Source organism: Corvus brachyrhynchos, unplaced genomic scaffold, assembly GCF_000691975.1.
Source record: "Corvus brachyrhynchos isolate BGI_N302 unplaced genomic scaffold, ASM69197v1 scaffold18, whole genome shotgun sequence".
Taxonomy (NCBI): Eukaryota; Metazoa; Chordata; class Aves; order Passeriformes; family Corvidae; genus Corvus; species Corvus brachyrhynchos.
In genome coordinates, this window is record NW_008246064.1 from 169,062 (window position 1) to 176,837 (window position 7,776).

Genomic DNA, 7,776 nt, shown 5'->3' on the forward strand with positions numbered 1-7,776 from the left:
CCCCCGCTCCCCCAGCCTGGCTCCAGAGCAGAGGGGCTCCAGCCCTGGAGCAGCTCCATGGACTCCTCTGGACTCTCTCCAGCAGCTCCAGGTCCTGGTGCTGTTGGCCCCGGGGCTGGGGCAGCTCTGCAGGTGGGGAATCACCTCAGAGGGGCTGAGGGGCAGAATCCCACCCCTGGATACCCTTTTCCAGCAGAAAGTTCCAACTTTACTCCAGAACCCCAACCTGTTTCCTTGGCCCAGCGAGGCCGTTCCTAAAGTGCTTTTGCCATTTGGTTCTGAACAGTTCTTCCTTTAAAAATCCCTGTCAAAACAAGAAAACCGGGAGCTGCTTCCAGCTCTGTGGGATTTTTTCCCCCTCCCATTAAGATATTTGAAATAAAACCACCCTGGGAGTTCCCATAAAACACCTGCTGAATTTATGATGCGATTGTTAGAGAGCAGAAAATGTCCAATAAAAAGGAATTTTCAACAGGAGCCCAACCTCCCACAGCCCTTCCCGAGCTCCATCTGCGGTAGATGGAGCTGGAAGGAATAAAACATCTTGGAGGAGTTTGGAGATTGTAAATGCAACTAAAAATAGCAAATCTGTGCCTTTATTTAGGATTTTTCCCTCCGGGGAATCTGAAGGATTGAGGAAAAGTGGAAGTCGGATGAGCTCGTCCCACCCAGGTAGCACCAGGAAAGGTTTGCCGTGGTTTTTCCCGGGAGCGTTTCCTTTCCAGCTGCCTGGCTGCGGGATTTTGACCTATTGTTCCCAAAAATAATGACATGAAGAGAAAAAAGAGAGAAGCACTCAGCGTTCCTCTGTATTTAATGGAGAATTATGGATGTTTGGGAAGCTGAGGGTGGTTCTTGCCCTGGGAATACTCGGCAGAGTCATCCTGGCTTGACGTTTTCCATAATGCTCCCTCGGGGCACTGGAGCTACTGGGATTGTGTCCTTCAGAAAGCTGAGGAACTGCTCAAGTGCGGAATTTCTTCAGGACCTGTCCGTGTCTCCTCATGGAACAAAACTTGGGAGTGCCAAAGCACTCCAGCAGTCGTAGATGTAAGGAGAAGGCTCTTCCCATGCCTGTCAACACTCGGAGTCAGGAAGGAGAAAAGCTTCCCAGTTGGTCTCCGTTGGAGCTGGGGTCGGATCGTGCCAGAGAAAAGGACAGCCTGGAAAGTTTATTAATGGAAATGCCTGGAAGTCTTGGAGAGGCCTGAAATAGCAGGAAAAGCTTCTCTTCCCATGTTCTCCCAGCTGGAAAATCGGGACAGGTATTTGGGCAGCGGGGTTGTGTTACAAGAAGCTGGAAGGTTCTTCTGAAGGTCCTACTGGGAGGTAACTCCACTCCTCAGTCCCCTGAGGATTCCGCTCTCCTTTATCCCTGTGCTGCCTAAAACTTGTGGAAATCAGGAGGCGTTTGGGAGATGAAGGATCTTTGAGTTTGGATGATGGAGGAGAGGTTTGGCTGATGAAGGATCTTTGAGTTTGGATGATGGAGGAGAGGTTTGGCTGATGAAGGACCTTTGAGTTTGGATGATGGAGGAGAGGTTTGGCTGATGAAGGACCTTTGAGTTTGGATGATGAAGGACGTTTGATTTCGGCTGAAGGAGAACCTTCAAATTCGGCAGGAAGTCATGTTCGAACATTCCCACCTCGCAGTGATCCAATGGGGATGATTTTATTGCCTCCAGTGAGGATGGAAATCCCTCTTCATTCCCTGGGAATTTTAACCTTCTCGATGCTTCTTCAATCCCTGCTGGAATTCTGGAGATGGAGATTCCACCCAGGCATCTCCCTGCAAAGGGATAAAGAGGAAGAGCGAGAGCCTTTGGAAATCCAGGGAAAAACCTTCTGCTGCCTGTAGTGAGTTTGATCCAGATCCGTGTGGATCCCGTTTCCAAGCAGAGTGCGGAGTGGGATGGGAGGTAAATGAACATCACTGCAAATTCAAGTGCATCTTAGTCAATATGGAATGATGGAATTCCTGGGCTTTTCCTCCCAATCAGCCGGGGCGAGCACTGAGGAAAGCTGCGGTTCCTGGGGAGCTGACAGGAATTTCCTGCTGTGATTGTTCATGAGATCATGGAATCACGGAATTCCAGACTGGTTTGGGTCGGACGGGGCTTGGAGCAGCCTGGGATAGCCCATGGCAGGGGTGGAACAGGATGATCCCGAAGGTCTTTCCCATCCCAAACCATTCCTTGATCCTATTCTACGATCATTTCACTTCCCAAAACACCTCATCCCTTCTCCCACGGGATTCAATCCATCCTGGGGGGTCACCTTTCCCAACACACCTCCCTATGGAAGAAAAAATTCCCTCCAGTTCATACATGACAACACCAAGGCCTTGCTGACTTGTCCTTGCCTTTCCCGCTCTTTCATCCCACAGCATTCCAGAGCCCAGGAGCCCTGGCTTTTAGGTGCCTGTTCCCGTTAAAACTTCTCGAAAAGAGCTGTGGATAATGACTAAAGCAATTCCCAAATCCTCCCAAAGACGCGCTCCCGTCTCCGACCGGGAAGAGCCAGCCAATATCAGGATGCAGATTTATGCAAAGTGCCTCGCTCTGCCCTGGAAAGCTTTCCATTCTTGACTCTGCTCCAAGCAAAATCCCATTAGGTCCTGAAAATTAATTTCAGGCACGTTTCCCCAGTTGTTTACAATTCCCCTCTCCGCTAATTCCAGCCACATGCCGGGCCCCTCCTGCTGCTCTCCCTGATTTATTCCAGCCTCGTTCCTGCCTCCCCGCAGTCACGTTGTGTGTGTTGGGAAAGCTGAGGATTGCAGGGCGGGCTGTGCTGGGCTGGACAGAAGCTTCATCCCTGGCTTCCCTGTGGAGCTGCAAAGCAGCGTGGGGTGAGGGGCCGGGATGTGCTCGGATTTTGCTGAAGTTTCTCCTTCATCCAATGAGAGGATGAGAGTTGGGAATGGCCTGGAGCGAGTCCTGGGTGCAATGGAATTCCAAGGCAGAGTGTCCTTTTCCGTGCCCCAATCATCATAAAGTCATGGAATGGTTTGGGTTGGAAGGGACCTTCAGGATCATCGTGTTCCATGGTCCTCTGCTACTCCAGCCCAATCAATCCCAAATTTTTTTGTGCACCATCAAGCCCAACACTTCCCAAAATTTTCACTGGGAGAGGAGGGAACTCCTTTTCATCCCAAAGGCTGCTGGGGAGGTCCTGGTCCAGGACAAGGTCCTGCTGTTCCTGGAGATGCCGAGTGCTACCGGGGGAAATCCAGCTGGATCTCCTGGCTCCTGCTCTGGTGTCCCTCCCCCACCTCTTAAAAGGCTTTTAGGAATGGTGGCTGTTCCATGATTTGCTTTTTCGGCTGGAATAGCAGGGGTGGGATGTCCTCAGGCTGTTCCCAGACTTTAGGAGAGCCCTCTCCAATATTCTGGGTATCTTTCCACAAGGAAACCTCTTTTTCCACTCCTGGTTTCCTTCCTTCCTGCTCCTGGTTGGAGCATCTTCCCACCATCTTCACTCTTCCCATCTTCTCCAGGATCCTCTCCTTACCTCTGTCGGCTCTTCCTGCTCCACACCTCCCAAAATCCAGGGCGTCCCGGATTTCCTGCTCTCCCTGGCCCATGTCCACGCACAGGGAAGTGCCCCAAGGCTTGAGGAAGTTGGGATGACTCAAGACCCAAGATCCTTGGATGGTGCTCGGAAGCCAAGTGGGGAATAATTTTGGAATAATTTCGGTGGAATAATTTCGGTGGAAAGGGAATTTTTAGGTCCCTAATCCATCCCCGGGTATCTTTGGACATCCCAGATGGTTCCAGAGGCTTCTCTCCCGATGTCTCCATGGTGGCCCCTCATTATCCTGCTGGTCTGCTCCGTCCCAGCCACCGCTCCACCAACTCCATGGATAATCAATTTGTTTAATTAACTCATTAGCAGGTGCAGGAATTTCAGGAGCTCCGGATCAAGGGTTTTATTGGGAATTAACACTTTGGTGGAGGGCAAAAGGCTGCGTTTCCCTGCTCCCGTGGTTGCAATCCTGGGAAATTCTGATTCCCTGCTCCAGACCAGGGGCTGTTGGGGATGGAACCATCACAGGGGGATTTTCCCTGTTCTCCTGGGGCTTTGATGGGATATTGGGAAGGAATTCCTGCCTGTGAGGGTGGGAGGGGCTGGGCTGGAATTGCCAGAGCAGCTGGGGCTGCCCCTGGATCCCTGGCAGTGCCCAAGGCCAGGCTGGACATTGGGGCTGGGAGCAGCCTGGGACAGTGGGAGGTGTCCCTGCCCATGGATGGAATGGGATGATCCTTAAGATCCTTTCCCAGCCATTCCAGGATTTTATGATTCCATGTCTAACCAACATTTTATGGGGACCGGAAGGGAATGATGGAAGGAAAAGTTCACCAAATCCTGGTTCATCCTCAGCCAAAATGAGGAAAAAGCTCAGGAAAGCCTGGATTTGATCCCTTCTTGCTCCTAAGCCTTGTCAGGTCTCTCCTGCTCCGTAAGAGCAGGAAAAAGGTCAGGAAAAGGAGGAATCCCATGTCCCGAATAAAACAAACTTGTCCTTGAAGGTTGACCTGGCCATGGGAAGGTCTGATCCCGCATCCCGGTGTCCAACCACGCTGCTTTCCCAGCTTTCCTGGAGATTGGCCTGCAGGGGAAAAGCAGCTTCCTTGGAATATTTCCTGTGAGTGGATGAATTTATCCAACGATCTGCAGAGGGCTCTCTCCTCATGCCGACGGAGAAACCCTGGATTCGATCCCAGGAATTGAGGAGGATGAAATAACCGAGGCTGAGGCCGCCATCAGCAGCTGGGCTTTTATGATCCCGGGATAATAAAATTTCAGGCATTAATACGGAGTGAAACACAAGCCCCAGCTCTTGGAGTGAGCTCCGAAAGCAGCCAGGGAGGAGGTGCCAGAACTCCAACATTATTGAGGAGCTGCTTGGGAAAAGGGAAGGTCGGAGCCCGATCTTGTTGGAATCCAGGGATGAGGGAATTGAAGTGCTGTGGGTTGGCTTTGAGGGAAAAAATTCCTGGCTATAGAAAGGTGGGATTTATTGGGAGAATTGATTTGAGGAGGAAAATTAATTTCTTTGGGAAAAGCTGCTCCACGCAATCCTGGGATTCCATAAATCCACCAGTGAAACCAGTCACCAGTCTGTGGTGGACTGGGATGGAGGGAAATGCCTCTGGTTGGATTCCCTTCCCTATGGAATGAGGTTTTTTTCCCTCTCTGATGGTTCCCCCTGCGAGTGGGAACACAAAAGGGAAAGGAAAAGAGGAAATAAATGGTGTAAGTGAGGAAAACCATGTTGGATTTTGGGAATATTTCAGTGGTTTTCCATAGAATTCCAAAATCCCAGAAAAGTTTGGTTGGAAAGGACCTTCAGGATCATCCCATTCCACTCCCTGCCATGGGCAGGGACACCTTCCACTGTCCCAGGCTGCTCCAAGCCCCGTCCAAGGTTTTTAGGAACGGCCCCTGGCCTTCTGCAGGGAATCTGCAGGATTAAGGAAGCTTGTCCTGCCCCGTGGCTCCATCCCAGGGAAAGGCAATCTTGGGGATGTCTTTATGGAATTTCATTTCAGCGATGGGTTGTGGAACTTGTTGATGTCCAGAGGGAGGGCAAACTTTGGGGCAATTTCCCTGGATTTTTAATGGGACACCAGACAAGCGGTGCCCTGGAAAAGGGAAGGCTTTGGGATGAGCCAATTGCTTCTTCCAGTGCCTGAAGGAGCGACAAGAAACACGGAGAGGTACTGGGGACAAGGGATGGGACAACAGGGAATGGCTTCCCAGTGCCAGAGGGCAGGGATGGGTGGGAGATTGGGAATTGGGAATTGCTGGCTGGGAGGGTGGGGAGGGGCTGGGCTGGAATTGCCAGAGCAGCTGGGGCTGCCCCTGGATCCCTGGCAGTGCCCAAGGCCAGGCTGGACATTGGGGCTGGGAGCAGCCTGGGACAGTGGGAGGTGTCCCTGCCCATCCAGGGATGGGAATGGGATGATCCTTGAGGTTCCTTCCAACCCAAACCTTTGTGGGATTCCATGAGCAGTTATCCAACACCAATCCATTGTTTCCTATGGGGATCCATGAGTGTGATCCATTGGTTTTCCCGTGCTTTGGAGGATGCGGAGCCGGAGTGGGCAGCGGTGCCAGGGTCGCTCTTTAACACCGTTTTGGGTGAGGGATGCTCCTTTTAGCATTTCTTTCCCTCAAATACCCCATGGATGCGGGAAGGGAGTGGATAATATTCCAAACAGGACAAGGAGATCCATCTGTGCCACAGGGACCCAAATCCCAGCTGGAACAGGATGGAAAAAACTCCTGGTGCTTTTAGAACCTTTTGGAGCATTGAGACAGAATCGTGTGGGATGAAGAGCAGTGGGGGCAGACACTGGGGTTTTCCCGCTCTATTCCCTGCACTTGGGAATTATATTCAGATCCCAGTTTGGGATAAGTGGGAAAAACCCCTGCAAATCCCGCTGCAGGTAAAAACCTGTGGACACCATCCTGGGAAATGTTCTCCAGGCAGCCGGATGTTGTGGGTTTGGGAACCCAGGTCAATCCACTGAGGAAAAAAGGGAAAACCAGGGAAAGTCTCCGTATCTTGTTGCAGCAGAAAGTCTGGGGAAAGGCAGCAGGACTGAAACGGAGCTTTTATTTGGGAAGAAAAGTACGGGATTCACTTTTCCCACCTGGGAAAAGGGAGTGAGTTGACCTCTTCCAAGGCCAGACTGAAAATCAGTGTGGCTTTAAAAAATCCCCAAGAGAGCAGCAATATCCAGCCTCGGTGAAAGGGAAAACTGGGATTAGTCACAGCCAGGCCCTGATAATTCCATGCCCCAGGGCTTTGGGAGTTTTTCCAGAGTGATTAAACAGAGCTTAGGCCAAATTAGTCCTGGGTCAAGGAGAAGGTGCTCGCAGGGAGTGACAAACTTGCCATGCAAGTCCATGTCTGGAAAGAGCTTCCAGAGGAGCTGGGAATTGCTGAATTCTGCCTGGAGTGCTCCAGCACTTGTTAAACACATTCCCAGCCCACCTGGAAAGGGATCGTGCCGTTCCCTCGGTCCTGCCCCGGTGCCCAGGAATGTGGAGCGATGGAAACACCGAGGGAAGGGGGAAACGGCGCTGGGCGAGCCCTCGGGCAGCGGGAGCAGTGACCTGAGTCCCGGGCTCTTGTCCCTGCTTGTGGGACATTTGTGGGACATTTGTGGGACATTCCCGTCCCCTGTTAACCAGCTCCTGGAAACTCCCCTTCGGGAATACCAGGAACTGCCTGACCCCTCTTGGACGGAACCCAGGGAAGCGAATCCATAAAATCCACGCCCCCAGCAAGGTCCTGATGTCACTTGGAGCTGATGCCCTGGGAATTTTCGAAGGGCAAAGTTGGGGGATCTCCCGGTTTGTGACTTTTCTGAGGTAATCCCAAGGAAAAGGAATGAGGGGTGGATGTGCTTGGTCAGGGAAACCAACTCCACGAGGTCTGGCGGAAGTGTCACCTCAGGCAGATTTTGGTGTCGGTAACGTGGATGTTCCAGAGAAATCCGTTATCCCTCTCCATACAATCTGTGGGGAGAAATGAACGTTCTGGGGATGTTTTGCATCAGCCCAACTTCGGTGTTTGCTGTGGGAAGAGAGGAATCTCTCCCTCAGTTCAGGAATTCCTCACTTAATTCCATCAAAGATCCTGGAGGAAAGGAGGCTCCGGGGGGACCTTCTGGGACAGGAGGGGGCAGCCGGGGGGGTCGGGCTCTGCTCGCAGGGAACAGGGACAGGAGGAGAGGGAACGGCCTCAGGCTGGGCCAGGGG